This window comes from Bufo gargarizans, chromosome 11, assembly GCF_014858855.1.
Source record: "Bufo gargarizans isolate SCDJY-AF-19 chromosome 11, ASM1485885v1, whole genome shotgun sequence".
NCBI lineage: Eukaryota > Metazoa > Chordata > Amphibia > Anura > Bufonidae > Bufo > Bufo gargarizans.
The window spans coordinates 23413031-23428800 of record NC_058090.1 but is presented as its reverse complement, the minus strand read 5'-3'; the positions used below and the strand labels follow the sequence as shown (position 1 = coordinate 23428800).

General features: G+C 44.2%; 1 pseudogene; it reads right to left on the bottom strand.

Annotated features, from left to right (window-relative positions):
• Positions 1 to 7436: 7436 nt before the first annotated feature.
• LOC122922255 lies at positions 7437 to 7561 on the bottom strand (annotated as a pseudogene).
• Positions 7562 to 15770: the final 8209 nt, after the last annotated feature.

Below are 15770 nucleotides of genomic sequence, written 5' to 3'. Positions count from 1 at the left end.
GGGTACTGGTGGTCAGAGAAAATTTACTATGGCGGGTCAACTTTTTTGTAAGATCTGACCACACAAAGAACAGAATCAAGTGGAGACCAATATAATCATCAACTTTCAATGCCCAGAGATCATAATGACTATAAATTAAGAACAAGTAATAAACAGAATAAAATCTAAATAATATATTTTTTTTAAAAAATTCTACCATTGTGAACCAGTTGTTTTATCACCCAAAGAAACAGGGATCCAGCTTCCAGTACAAAAAAAAGTGCCAGCTTTTATTGGAAATAGTGAATTAAAAACCAAACAGGGTATTCATGTCTACGCGTTTCGGATCATGTAGTGCTGATCCTTACTCATGACGGTTGTTTTATCACCATCCAACAATTATCAATTTCGCCATCAAGATTGGTCTGAATGACAATTTTATCATTTGCAAATGATATACCCTATTTAACAAAATGGTTATCCCTTGTTATAATAATCATATCTACGTCAGAAATTTGCCCAAAGAGTGAAAATATTCTACTAGAAATATAGCAAAGGCTCCAAAAATTTCCTGATTGTTTTAGAAAATTACAGCAGTGGGAAAAAGGTCATTAGAGAATTTATCTCATTACAACCAAACGATCAAATTAGGATCGTTAGGGGTGAAAGAGTTTTCCCACAGCCATGGCTTTTCATGCCTCTCAAAAGGCTTTAATTATGGCTAGACCTTCTGTCCACCAGAGAGGTCTGTCTATCAAGGGAGGCGTCACCTCTCAGGTGTTCTGGGCAGATTGCTCTATTCCCACCATTAAATTGATGTGACACTAAGAGAAGACTTCATCTATATCCTTTAAGAACAAAGCAAGTTGTTCTTTTCTCTCTTTTTTTTTTTAGCTTCCATTTATTATTATTGTTATTTTATTTTTTTCAAAAAAATTGAAATATTATAAATATTTATGTATCAAATATTCAGTATAAATAATGCAAAATGTTATTATGTAAATGCAATAAATTAAGTACTTAAAAACCTGATTACTGACCACTTAAAGGCAACAAATGTAAATATCAGTCAGACGAGTAGCTACAATAGGCTTTTTGTGAAAGGGGCAAGCTACAGCTGCCCCGCTTACCTCACTTGGCAGCCCGGACCCCCTTCCTGATGTCTTCTTCTCAAAGATCCTGCTGCCAGACCTGCTCTATCTCTCCTCTCAGGCTACAGCCTGCTTGCCAGCAATGCCTCCCCTCCTCAGCCTGTATGGCCTTCGCTCTCCCGCTGGCTCTTAAGCGGCCAGTGCATGTGCACCCTAATCTATACCAGCTGATGGTTGGCAACCCTAGGGTACTTAAGAAAACTTCCCTTGTGGGAAGATGCCTGAGCAATAGGTTCTTTACCTTGCTAGTTCTTTCGATAGTGTGATATATACATTTGTCTGCCCGTGTACTGACCTCTGCCTGTTATCTACTAATATCAGTATTAAATATGGTAGCAGGTCATACATCAAGAGCCTATAATGCTTTTCTTAAACAGCTTTTCAGGGAGTATTATATTGATAGCCTATGTGCAAGGTAATCCATCAATATAATCAGATCAGTGAATGTCCAACCATAGATTTCCTGATTGAGGGAGCGGTGATGCTATGTGTGTAAGACCGTAAACCGGGGAGGGCTCCCCAGGATACAGCGAAGTCACAGACGAGAAAAGCGACACCGACACCAGCATTTCTGCAAAAACAGAAATTTTACTAACCGTAGTAATAAACACAGCAATACCAGTAGTAAAAAAAAAAGAAATATAGAAGTACACAAGATACCCTATACTCCAGGCTCTAAGTCACTGTTCCTGTCCAACTGAAAAACCCTAACACGGTGGCGCACACAGCAGAGCCTGCAAGTCGATACTGTGCTGCAGGGGAACAGACCTGACCGATGGCGCACACGGCAGAGCCTGCAAGTCGATACTGTGCTGCAGGGGAACAGACCTGACCGATGGCGCACACGGCAGAGCCTACAAGTCAATACCGTGCCGCTGAGTCACTGACCTGAGTATATAGTGTATCCGCTGCTTGCTCCAAATCGAACAGCAAGTCCCTGCCACAACATATGATACTGCAGGACCTGTAACTTTGACCCTCTGTCCTGATCAGCTTCCTGACGCCGATGCTCATCCCTAGGAACAGAATCTGGATCCACACGGTCCTCTCAGACAGCTCACAAAATGGCGGAATGCTTCTTCTCCAGGCTGAGTAACTGCACCTCTTATGGCAGCCCGACTGTTCCACGGCTCTTCCAGCCTTCCGGGAACCGATTCCTCTCTCTCCTGGATGCCATCTGGATCGCTGAAAGCCATCAGTCACTTCCAACAGTGACTCTGGACACTCCAAGTCCCACTAATGCGAGAAGGGCACACAATGCTGTCTTCCAGTCCCTGCACAGACATGTCTGCTCAGCTCACCACTTCCTGCTTCTTCACAGCAGCAGCTGCAGGAGTCATCATCTCCACCTCTTATGCATATTCAAAAACGTAACTGTGTGGAAGAACAGCTGCCTCTAGTGGTAAACCTGCACGATGACAACTCTAACAAGTAAAAATTCACATCAACAGTATTAGAAACCGTATTTAAGCAATGGTGGCTGTTTAACCCTCTTACATAGGGAGCATGGCATCCTCATCATTGTTAACCAGGCACAATTCTATACAATCGGCCATGGCTGTGCCTAGAACCGCAGCCCTTTGTAGCTCAGTCCCATTCAAGTGTATGAGTATTAGCTTCAGCACTAGGCACAGGCACTACCAAACATAGTTTGGATGCTAATGACCTGATATTCATGGCCATCTATATTATAGCCTCAGAATTGCTGCTTAAAGTATGCCTGAGTTTTCAAAAAAAGTTTGCATAATGGCTATGCTTCTTTGTACAGTCATAACTATAAAGCAGAAGGTCTTTTTTGAGCTTCCCTAAAGTCTTTTTCAGCCGCATTATTCCTGTCTTCAGCTGCACAGCTAGATGCATTTCTCTCAGAAGCAGGGGGTTTCTTGCTTTTGTCAATCTGCCAGAACTGTTTTGCAGTGTCTTCACTTCCCTTACTTCTCATTAGTTTTTTTTTTCAGCTCCAGAGCTCATAGAACAGATGAAGGGGAGATCACACTTACAGACACATAGGGTGCCCCTATAATCTCCAAAGCAGTGTAGAAGCAGATCTTTTATGAGACTCAGGATCTTGTCTATCTCTGACACCCCCCCAGCTTCATATGAGCCGTCTTCTGTGTCTCTGTTACTTGGGATGGATCTTGCCTGACGATAGACAGTGGACTGCAAATCGGGTGGAAGTGACACCCCTAGTGGCCATGACTTTACAGCTTTTTTTCCGGTGGATGCAGGCACATTTTTTAAATAGATTGATTTAGAAATGTGCTAATTAGACCAATTCTGTGAAAGTACAGTTACTCTTTAACCTTCTTTTGTTCCATTACCTCAAATTCATCATCTATTAGATTTTACTAATATTTAAAAGACAAAAAAAAAAAGAGGGCAGGGCAGTAACATTTAGGGTAAGATGGTTTTAGTAACTAGTGCTATTGCACTCACCTCTAGGCTGTTCATGGAGGCCCAACTGTTCTCCTTTGCATCCGGTTGACCCAAATCCTGTCTTTGGTCCTGTCTGCCACAATACATAATCCAGTGAAATAAAGAACATACCCTTCTCCAGCTCTTGGCAATTTTGTAGCACGTTTCGGCTTCCTACTGGACCCTTCATCAGCCTAATATAATGTATTACTGTATTTATTGGTGTATCGTCTGTTGCTTCTCGATCTATTGGATGTGAGCTCCTGACCTTATCCTAAATAAGCAAAGTTGCAGAATCTGTAGCTTCTAATATCATATAAAACACATCCTGAATATTACACAAAAGACGAAAGCATTTATAAAATGCAGAAAGAAAACAGACTGAATGGCTCGCAAGCAAAAGATTTTGACGTATTGTGTGAAACTTTTTAACAACAAGCCTCCATTTTATGTAATCACAATACGACACTCCGGGTGATCATTGCTGTGTTATAATCACTCTGTAGAGGTTCTTGTAGTGCAAACTATTGTTCTGTGAAAACATACCTGAGGCATACGATTAGCCAAGCAACAATGCACACCCCGGAGAGACACATTGTTCCAGTCTTGCAAGAGAAGTGCTAGTTTCACCATAACTTGGGTAACATAAGTTTTGCTTATTTCTTCAGATTTTCTAGCAATCAGGAGAAAACATGCCCCCCCCCCTCATTCACCAAAAAGAAAAAAATAATACATTTGTGTTTGTTATGAACTAGACAAGTATTAGTCACTGTATAACCAATTACCTACCCCCAAAAAAATCTAAGAAATTTTATTTATTTTTTTACAAAATTGTGGGCAACATAACATAAAATAACTAATCTTAGAATAGAAAAGTGCAGCATTTGTAATTGTTGTGTTTGATGTCAGCACTGTACACACAGGACATAATCAATAATTTCAAGTAGAAAATAATAATAATGCAGAAATAATATAATGAAAAATGGCCAGTCATAATGGAACAGCATAGTTAATAGATAGACGAAATGATGAAAATTTGAAGAAAATAATAGTAATATAATAATCACTTATAAATAATAATAGCAGCAGTGTCAGCCACAGATCCCCTATAACAGGGATCAGCAACCTTCGGCACTCCAGCTGTTGTGAAACTACAATTCCCAGCATGCTCCATTCATTTCTGTGAGAGTTCTGAGAAGAGCAGAGCAAGTATGCATGCTGGGAGTTGTAGTTTTACAACAGCTGGAGTGCTGGAGGTTGCCTACCCCTGCCCTATAACAATGTTTCATCCACAGATCCCCCATAGCAGTGTCATTTACAGATCCCCTATAACAATGTCATCCACAGATCCCCCAAAACAGTGTGTGACACAGGGAGCACATAGGAGGGAAACAGGAGGCACAGAGAGCAAAGGGAGTACGTACAGTAGTCGCAGGGAGCATGCACAGGAAGGCACAGGGAGCACACACAGGGGTAGCGCACACAGGGGGCACAGGGGGCACAGGGCGCTCACAGAGGGGGCACAGGAAGTTTACAGAGGGGCACAGGGAGATCACACAGGGGGCACCGGGAGCACACACAGGGGGCACAGGGAGCGCACACAGGGGGAGCACACACAGGGGGCACAGGGCGCTCACAGAGGGGGCACAGGAAGCTTACAGAGGGGCACAGGGAGATCACACAGGGGGCACAGGGAGCGCACACAGGGGGCACAGGGAGCGCACACAGGGGAAGCACACACAGGGGGCACAGGGAGCGCACACAGGGGGAGCACACACAGGGGGCACATGGCGCTCACAGAGGGGGCACAGGAAGCTTACAGAGGGGCTCAGGGAGATCACACAGGGGGCACAGGGAGCGCACACAGGGGGAGCACACACAGGGGGCACAGGGAGCACACACAGGGGGCACAGGGCGCTCACAGAGGGGGCACAGGAAGCTTACAGAGGGGCACAGGGAGATCACACAGGGGGCACAAGGAGCGCACACAGGGGGAGCGCACACAGGGGGCACAGGGAGCGCACACAGGGGGAGCACACACAGGGGGCACAGGGCGCTCACAGAGGGGGCACAGGAAGCTTACAGAGGGGCACAGGGAGATCACACAGGGGGCACAGGGAGCGCACACAGGGGGAGCGCACACAGGGGGCACAGGGAGCGCACACAGGGGGAGCACACACAGGGGGCACAGGGCTCTCACAGAGGGGGCACAGGAAGCTTACATTTGGACACATGGAGCTCACAGTGGGGCACAGGGAGCTCACAGAGGGAACTCACAGATCAGTGACTATCATTATTTAAGGTGCAGTGCAGGGCTGCTACAAGGAGAATGTGACCCCCAGCAGCCCTGCACCCCCTCCTCCACAGACACTGCTGCATGCTTTTTACTGGATGGACTTACCAGCTGGAGGGGGAACAGGCCAGGTGCTATATGATAAGAGGGTCCTGGGAGCTCTTGCAGTCCAGCAGCTGAGGTCAGAGCCTGGGGTCGGATGCAGTAGAAGACCCTGTCATCCCAGTCTGGTTTGGGCCTTGCATCCTTAGTCAAGTGCATGCAAAGGATGGGGGCGGGGCTATGTTAGCTCCACCCACACAGATCGTCCGATGTCTGTGGCAGCAGGATTCTGGTGAGACTGGGAGACGGTGCGGGGTGGACAGCAGTGGACCGCTGCATCATGTTAGAGTGCCAGTCAGGGGCAGGGGAGGAAAAAAGGTTCCCACCGTTGGCCCACTTAAGTTTTAAACAGCAGGGGTCCCTTTTCGGAAAAGGAGCCCTGCGCAATTGCCCTATTCCCCCCCCCCCCATGCCCCCCGTGGGTTCGCGGTCCCTCTTTTTGACACTTTACATGTGTTATCCTATAGGCTCTGCTCCCCTAGATTCTGCTGAGACTTTTTTATTACACTGTAGATTTGGTCTTCTCAGAGATCCTATATCTTTATAAATGATGCTCTTCAGACCAGTTAGTACGGGCTGTAGACCAGTACCAGGCGTTTAATCAAGACTTTTTTCATACATAAATATTAGAGATGAGCAAATTTATTGAAATTTGTTACTGGTCCAATTCACAGAATTTTTGGAAACGTTTGATTCAAGTATGAATTTTTTTTTTTTTTTTTTTTTTTTTTTTCTTTATCGAAAGCCCAAAATCGTGCTCTCACCTCGTGCAACAAAATCGTGCAGCGTGCCACACAAAAAAGTGCACTAGGTCGCGGTCTATCGCAGGCCCTCTCCGAAGAGAAGAGCCCCCCACAAACCATTCCCTATCCCTCCGGGGCCATTAAGCTCCTGCAAGGGACCGGGACAAGTGGCAACCCTCAGCCGAAGCCAAGGGTTCGCCCATCTATGCTCCCGGCTTTCGCCTAGGCTGCCACCCAAGGCGTCAGCCAGGAGCTTCGACAAGGTCTGGGCTCTCCCCGGAGGGAGAGCACAAGGGGTTTGGCAGGGGGGTGAGGAACCAGATGGCCACACACACCCCCCCTAGACCTCAAGGAGGGGGTACCCGTTAGGGCGCCGCAACCCTTGAAAATCCTAGTGACACACAAACGTGGAAAAGTGCACACAGTGACATAAAATTAAATAAGTGGAATGTATGCCATAAGGCCCGGACATTCGGCCGGAATTATAAAAATTCCTCGTATCTTCAGGGCCGAAGCCGAGCAAATAGAGGTGTGTGCTAAAAATTGTGTAAGAAAAAGTGCATGTGCAAATGTGCCATCACTCAATAGGCCAAAAACCCGTGAGTTAAGGCACCCCCGGGACACCACCCCTGGGGCACTACCACTTTTGGGCTTCCAACACAACCCGCACCTCCTGGCTTCGATCCAGCAGAGCTCCTGGTCACTTCGCATAGGCTTCGCTCCATACCCATGCTCCATGACCTAGAGTTGCTGTGTGGTTCTCCGTTCCGCTCAACAACCTTGGGCATACCAAGGTTGGAGTACAGCCTGGAGCGTAGCTCGACAGGACTGAAGAACAGATACTACACTTGATCTTAGCCAAAAGGCCGAGAAGCGATTCAAGTATGAATTGTTCTACCCAAGAGGGGGTCTACTAGATAATAGATGCTACTTTGGGTTTCTGGGCAATATCTATGCCTTGTCTGGGGGTACTTTCTCATTGCGGAGAGCATCTAGTATGCGTAATAGGTGTGCAGAGAATTGTAGGCCAGGCAACACTCCTCTGGGTTTCTGGGAAAGATATTCAAATTAGCTTTTCATAGCCTATCTAATGTCAGCAGATGTAAGAGGAGAGCTGACGGACTTACTACGACACTCCTCATGCATGCTCAGCACCCTCCATAAGGAGATATGGTACCCCAACCGAGGCTTCTCAGGCAGCCAAGCACATTTTTATTAATCAGCTGTTAATGGATGGTTATCCAGAAAGATCTGGGTTACTGGTAAGAGACAGTTTTCCTTTCCTTTTAGAAAACAAACTAGCTTGCATGTCTCTTTTCCAGAGAAGCATTATGTGGGAACACAAGCACCGCAATAGATACAAATCCTATTATGAAAAAGCAGAGAAGAGCACAGAAAATGTGCTTGGCTGCCTGAGAGGCCTTGGTTGGGACACTATTTCTGCTTATGGAGCATGCTTAGTATGCATGGTCAAATTAGCAAACAAAGTTACAGTAATATCAGACCTCAAATAATGCTTAACAAAACAAGTTCATATTTATTTTTAAACATCATAATACTAATATTTCAACTTAGAAGGAGTCCAGAAATCAATATTTCGTCTATAACCCTGATATTTTATCACAGCTTTCAGATGTCTTTGGCTACTTTCACACTAGCGTTTTTGCTGGATCCGGTTCAGCAAAAACGCTTCCGTTACTGATAATACAACCGTCTGCATCCGTTATGAACGGATCCGGTTGTATTGTCTTTAACATTTCCAAGACGGATCCCTCATGATCTCAATTGAAAGTCAATGGGGGACGGATACTTTTTCTATTGTGGCAGACTTTGTCAGAGAAAACGGATCCGTCCCCATTGACTTGCATTGGGGGTCATGCCGGATCCGTCTTGCTCCCCATTCCAGGACGGAAAGCAAAATACAACATGCTGCGGTTTGCTCTCCGGTATGGAAACACAACTAAATGGAACGGAATACATTTTGGAGCGCTCCATTCCGTTCAGTTCAGTTCAGTCCCCATTGACAATGAATGGGGACAAAACTGAAGCGCTTTTTCCCGCGATTATGCCCGTGTGACGGAACTTAATATGGGAAAACTTAAACGCTAGAATGAAAGTAGCCTTAGGTTTCTTTCCACCAGTCTTCACATTGTTGTGGATGTAGAAATTCAAGCAGCTCAGCTTTGTTTGGTGGCTTGTGACATACAGCACATCTTCCTCTCTTGATCACATTTCAAAGGTTTTCAATGGTGTTCAGGTCTGAAGATTGGGCTGATGGGGTCTTGATCTGGTGGTCCATCAGCCACACTTTGACCTTGACCTAGTGGTGTGACATGGGGCACATTTTCAGAACAGAAGGAAGCAAGTTTTCTCCCAGGATAACTGCATGTGGCTTGATTCATATGTCCTTCACAAAGTCAAATCAACCTGATTCCAGCCTTATTGAAACACCCCCATGACCTGGCGTTGGGCAAAGCTGAAAACTGGACTCATCAGAGAAGATAACCTTACTCCAGTCCTCTATAGGTCAATCTTTATGGTCTTATGCAAACTTCAGCTCGTCTCGTCTCTGCTTCTCATTTGTTGTCCCCAATGTTTGCTGCTAGACCTTGTTCTCCTAATGCTCACTGTATTCCTCTGCCAGAAAAGCTAGAATTGTATTCTTCTTTTCCTCTCTAAGAAGTTTTCTTTTCAATAAAGTTTGTCATGGTCTGTAGTTATTTGCTGATTACACTTACTGTATTTTCCGCTTTATAAGATGCACCTGATGATAAGACGCACCCCAGGTTTTAGGGGGGAAAAATAAGAAAAAAAATGTCTTTCTTCAGACCCCATATCAAATCCTCAGATCAGACACCCAAATCAGGACCTCACAATCAGACCCCATATCAGGAACTCAGATCAAACCCCCATATCAGGGCATCATATTAGACCTCACATCAGACCCCCATCAGACCTCCATGTCAGAACCCCATCAGACCTCAGATCAGACTTCCATGTTAGACCCCTATCACCTCAGATCAGACTTCCATGTTAGACCCTTATCAGACCTCAGATCAGACCTCCATATCAGAACCCCATCAGACCTCAGATCAGACTTCCATGTTAGATCCCTATCAGACCTCAGATAAGACTTCCATGTTAGACCCTTATCAGACCTCAGATCAGACCTCCATATCAGAACCCCATCAGACCCCAGATCAGACTTCCATGTCAGACCCCCCATCAGACCTCAGATAAGACTTCCATGTTAGACCCCTATCAGACCTCAGATCAGACCTCCATGTCAGAACCCCATCAGACCCCAGATCAGACTTCCATGTCAGAACCCCATCAGACCTCAGATCAGACTTCCATGTTAGACCCCCATCAGACCTCAGATCAGACTTCCATGTCAGACCCCCATCAGACCTCAGATTAGACTTTGGGGGGAAAAAGTGCGTCTTATAAAGTAAAAAATGTGGTACTTTTTGGGGATTACTAGCACAGCTTTTCTATCCAGCTGGTTCAATAATAAGAGAATACTGATGACCACATGAGTGGTTTTTATACTATTGCTTATTAAATAAGAGTTTGTTTAGGTGGTCACCTAATCATCCCTCAATAAGTAGAATGAGGGGGGCCTGTGATGGCAGTCAACAAACACTGGAATAGAATGGCGCCATACATGTGGAGATGCTTAAGAAAAAATTGGAGTGGTCTCTTAATTTTTCCAGAGCTTGTATATTGCCCAGAAACCCAGAGTAGCATACTAGGTGTTCTCTAGGAGCTCACAGACAGTTGTCCTGACATTTTTCTTTAGAATTTGCTGCTGTGATTCAAAATTCATTGTTTCATAGGATAGGGGGTATCTATCCAGCGCTTGGACCCCCACCTTTCGCAAGAACAGGGACCCCATATCCCCTGTAGCCATCTTGAAATTAACGGATTGGCCGGTCGCACATGCATGTGGCCGCTCCATTCATTTCTATCAGAGTTTTAGAGATAGCAGCGTATAGTGCTTGTCTATCTCCAAAATTCCCATAGAGATTAATGGAGCGGCCACATGGATGCCTGACTGGCTGCTCTGTTCATTTCAGGGGAGCAGCAGGGGTCCCCGTTCTCGTGATCAGTGGGGGTCCCAGCTGTAGGACCCCCACCAATCTAATAGTTTTAGGATAGGTTATAGTTATAGGATAGGGGATACCTTTTAACAACCAGAATACCCCTTTAACAAAAGTTAACATGAGAAAGGCCACTAGTGCTTTTGGAATTTACCTTGAGTTCCTTTACGGCCTTGAGACGATTACATGTCTTAGTGATTCTTGTTGATCCATCATTCCTGGGGAGGGTAATAAAGGACTTGAATTTCTTCCATTTGTACAGAATCTGTTTGACTATAGATTGGTGGAGTCTAAACTCTTTAGGATACTTTCACACTAGCGTTAAAGTTTTCCAGTATTGAGTTCCGTCCTAGGGGCTCAATACCGGAAAAAAAACGCTTCAGTTTTGTCCCAATGTATTCTGAATAGAAAGCAATCCGTTCAGTATGCATCAGGATGTCTTCAGTTCAGTCCCTTTTACGGTATTTGGCCGGCCAAAATTCCGGAACATTTGCTGGATTTCCGTATCCGGGATAGATAATTTCCATTGAAATGTATTAATGCCGGATCCGGTGCCAAATGTTCTGGAAAAAACTGATCCGGTTTCCCTGTCTGCGCATGCACAGACCTTTAAATCTGTGAAAAATATAAATACCGGATCCTTTTTTCCAGATGACACCAGAGACACGGATCCGGTATTGCAATGCATTTGTCTGACGGATTCGCATTCAGATCCAGAAACAAATTATATTCGCTTGAATACAGATTTCTGGATCCAGCAGGCAGTTCTGGCAATTGAACTGCCTGCCGGATTCTTCTAACTTAACGCTAGTGTGAAAGTACCCTTTAGAGATGTTTTTGTTTTACTTTTTCAGCCTCTGATGAGCATCAACAACTCTTCTTCTGAGGTCCTCTGCTTCTGCGGTCATCTGCTAATCCTACAGGTTCACACTCACAGACATTTGATATTGGATCATTTTCCTCAAGAAATAATTGACCAAGTCTAATATTTTTTAGATTCATTTGTTTGATGTGGTTATCTTTATCTACTTTTAAGATTTGTGTGAAAATCTGATGTAATTTTAGGTCAAATTTATGCAAAAATATCTAAAACGCTGAAGGTTTCATAAACTTTCAAGCCCCACTGTATATATATCTACAATGTAAACAATCATGTGTTAGATGCGCAGAAACAAGCCTGGCCAGTCACTCTTGACATACTAATCACTGAAAGCCAATATACCAAATACATTCACACATACGGGCATCTTGTAGTGTCAAAGATAAAAGCGAAAGCAACAAAAGAAGCCGGAAAATACACAGCAAATATAAATAGAAAAGCTTCAGGAAGAGAAAACAAAAGAAAATGTGAACACAATGTTGCAACAAAATGTATTGCTGTGAAAGTGAAAATACCTTCTGGAAACATAAAATTAGTGTAAAAGTCATTGTGTGACTGAGAATTATAAAGCATTGACTGCACCAGGGCTGGTCTTAGTGGTATGCAAGCTGTGGGGTCACACAGGCTCCACCCGTCACCACTGGTAAAGGCAGCACCCTAGATGGCACTGGGTAGATGTTATACGGTCACATTATTTGTGTATTCTATGGTCGACGTTTACATAGGCGCTGTGTGTGCTATTGAGCTATCTCTTCCGACCTCCCTATACACATGCACACTCAGCTCGGCCTATCATGCACGTGTTCATAGGAGGGAGAGGGGAGTAAATCAGTGCCACACACCTCTAACGGCGACTTATCTCCTAAGAACAACAGGATTGGGCATGTTAAAGTGCAACAGCCTGATCCTTCTCTCGTTTTACAGTTACAAAATTCCCTGGGAACAAACACTTTGCTTTTATTTATTTTTGTTTTGTTTTGTTTTTTGTACTTTTTCTCGCCAAGTCCTCAGCTCTTGGTCTTTTTGAAATTATTATTCATTTGTATTCCGAATGATATGGAATATTAATATAGTGCGTATATATATATATATATATATATATATATACAGGTGAAACTTAAAAAATTTGAATATCGTGCAAAGTTCATATATTTCAGTAATGCAACTTAAAAGGTGAAACTAACATATGAGACTCACTACAGGCAAAGCGAGATATTTCAAGCCTTTATTTGTTATAATTTGGATTATGAAAACCCCAAAGTGACAATCTCGGGTCCCCTTTGCTCAGGGGGTATGGATTAATTAGCTGACTAGAGTGGGACACTTTGAGCCTAGAACAGGGATGGGCAAACTGCGGCTCTCCAGCTGTTGCAAAATTACAAATCCCATCATGCCCTGCTGTAGGCTGATAGCTGTAGGCAGACTGGGCATACTGGGATTTGTAGTTTTACAACAGCTGGAGAGCCGCAGTTTGCCCATCCGTGGCCTAGAATATTGAACCCTTTCACAATATTAAAATTTTAAGTTGTATTAATGCAACTCCTTTTAAGTTGCATTACTGAAATAAATGAACTTTTGCACGATATTAAAATTTTTGGAGTTTCATCTGTATATATATATATATAGAGAGAGAGAGAGAAAAGAAAAAAGCAGCACACATTAAACGCGGGTGCAAGTGCTTGTGGGGGCCTATATTATTTATTTATTTAATGGTTTTATTCCTGCAGACCACGTGTCAAAAAAATGACTAATTTGTGCCTCATTTGCACACAGGCGACTTCCTTCCACTTGAGCGACTGGAGGAGTACAGTAAAGATTGGAATAATAACATAATATTACACAAATGAGCCCATTCTCCAGGTGCTAATTTATCTAAATATAACTCAGATATAAATCAGATATAAGCATATTAATTTTTTTTTTTTTATAAGATGAAAGTATTATCCTGTTCTACTAAACTAGACTTAGTGGCGCAGACAATGCACCAACACGGTCGCTCGCATTGTGCCTATTAATTTGTACAGTAGTTAAGAGGATTGATTGTTTTATTTCATAGAATCGCCGCAATGATAACGCAGAAGGTGTCGTATTTAATAGCAGAAAAACAGTAGGCCACCTAGAAATTCCTTTCGCAAGCTTTCGCAGGATCTCATTTTTTCCCTTTAACCCTGAAATTCAATTATTCTTTCATAAACAGAATAATAATTATCTGATTAATCCATGCCATGAAATCACTTCATTTGTCAGCGGAGCCGGAATAAGAGTATCGACTGTTTCGCGTTCCCCATTAGAAAGCACGGGGCTGAGTAATTTAGAAACTTGAGAATAATGAGAGCGACTTACAGGACAATGCGGCAGCATTAAGGAGACTTAAGGTGCCATTTTAATGCCCAGGGTGATAGTTTTAAGATTAAAATACAATGACTCACGGCAAATATTGTTGTGTTAGGAAATGTATTTACGCAGAACGGGAAATTAGGGTGAAAATTAGCGACTTTGAGAAAATAGTTAGGATGGTGGATTTGGGAAGCGATAATAACTGATTTGGTGGGAATTACTTTTGTCCTTTATTTAAATACTAAGACCAAGGAAGAATGACTTGTTGGTGACCCAACTGGTATCCACCATGCCCCCATAGCTACTTCATACACCTCTATCACCATATTTATGTTTGGCCCACCTCTTTTCTATATGGTCTTTTAAGTGGAATCACAGTGCCGACCAACCGGTTTGACTTTGAACTAGTCCTGATGGCGTTATCCTGGTGGTTCCCTGGTATTTACCCTTTATTCCCTATACAGGGATCTGGACTTCACTGCAGGGAAGTCGCCAGGCTGCTCCCTCTTGGAATGGTCCTGATGTAGTCAGCTCTTGACCCATAAAGATCAGAGACACCTGTGCATGGCACCGAGGGAACAGGCAAACTCGAAGTCAATAACAGGACAAGGTCAGGGTGGGCAGAGTTTGTGAAAATCTGCGGACACTCGAAAGGTCAGGGCAGATGGCACAGGATCAGTACGATAGAAAGGCACAGGTCAGATCAGACAGGAGACGGTCAAGATCCCAGGCAGAGGTTGGTAAACAGGCAGAGAAATATAGGCAGACAAACAGAGATCAGGGCAGGCAGCACAGGATCAGTATGATGAACGGGTACAGGTCAAGTCAGATGGCAGATGATCATGATTCCAGGCAGAGGTTGGTACACAGGCGGACAAACTTAGTAGCTCTTGTACAGCTCAACAAGCTGCAGAGACCTAGCAAGATCTGTCGAGACCAAATTGCACAGGCAAGGAAGGGAGGTCAGTAACACAGCTATACAAGAGGGCTGATGAGCTCAATAGTGAAGCAGCTGAGCACATGATTAGAAAGGGCATTAACCCATGCAGTGCTGCAGGGTAAGGTCTCTGTAATAAGAGGGCTTGCAGCCAGGCTGTGGCCTACAGCATGGGAAACAGGAGTCTGGCAAACGGGAAGATGCTAGATGAGTGATGCGGCGCCCATGCATGCTACAGAGAGCCGAATGGCAGGGGCACAGATCATCACCATGACATTAAGACATATGGAACATCATAGACAGGTGCCCCCTCTCCAGATTCAATTCTATGAGCCAGTGCACCATCTGGAACCAAAGCAAAGATACTCAAAAACTGCTACCAGTCCTCCTCTTAGTAGGAACCAAGGCTACCAGCAAGACTGTTTGGACTTAGCTGCTAAGGACTCAGGTTACACCTGCAGAGTAAGGTAGTAGAAAACAGTTGCAAGATCACTAGTAGCAGACCTAATAGAACGACCAGGGAAGTGCAAATGATTAGTCTGGTCAAAACCATGCAGACAGGTACAGCCAAATCAGTAGACAAATGGTTAATTCAGAGAGAAACCAAAGTCGGCTCTCTTGGAGAATCAATCAAATCCAAATCAGCAGACTAAGGATTACTCCAGAAATAAGCCAAAGTAAGTTCTCTAGGAGAACTAATGCAGGTGCTGAGAGTAGCACAATGACCAGGAGCCACGACACATACAAAAGCACAGGCACTGTACAAAAGTACAATCCCTCGCACCACCTTCTGATTGCATGGTGAACCAAAGCCCTGATTGGCTCGGAGC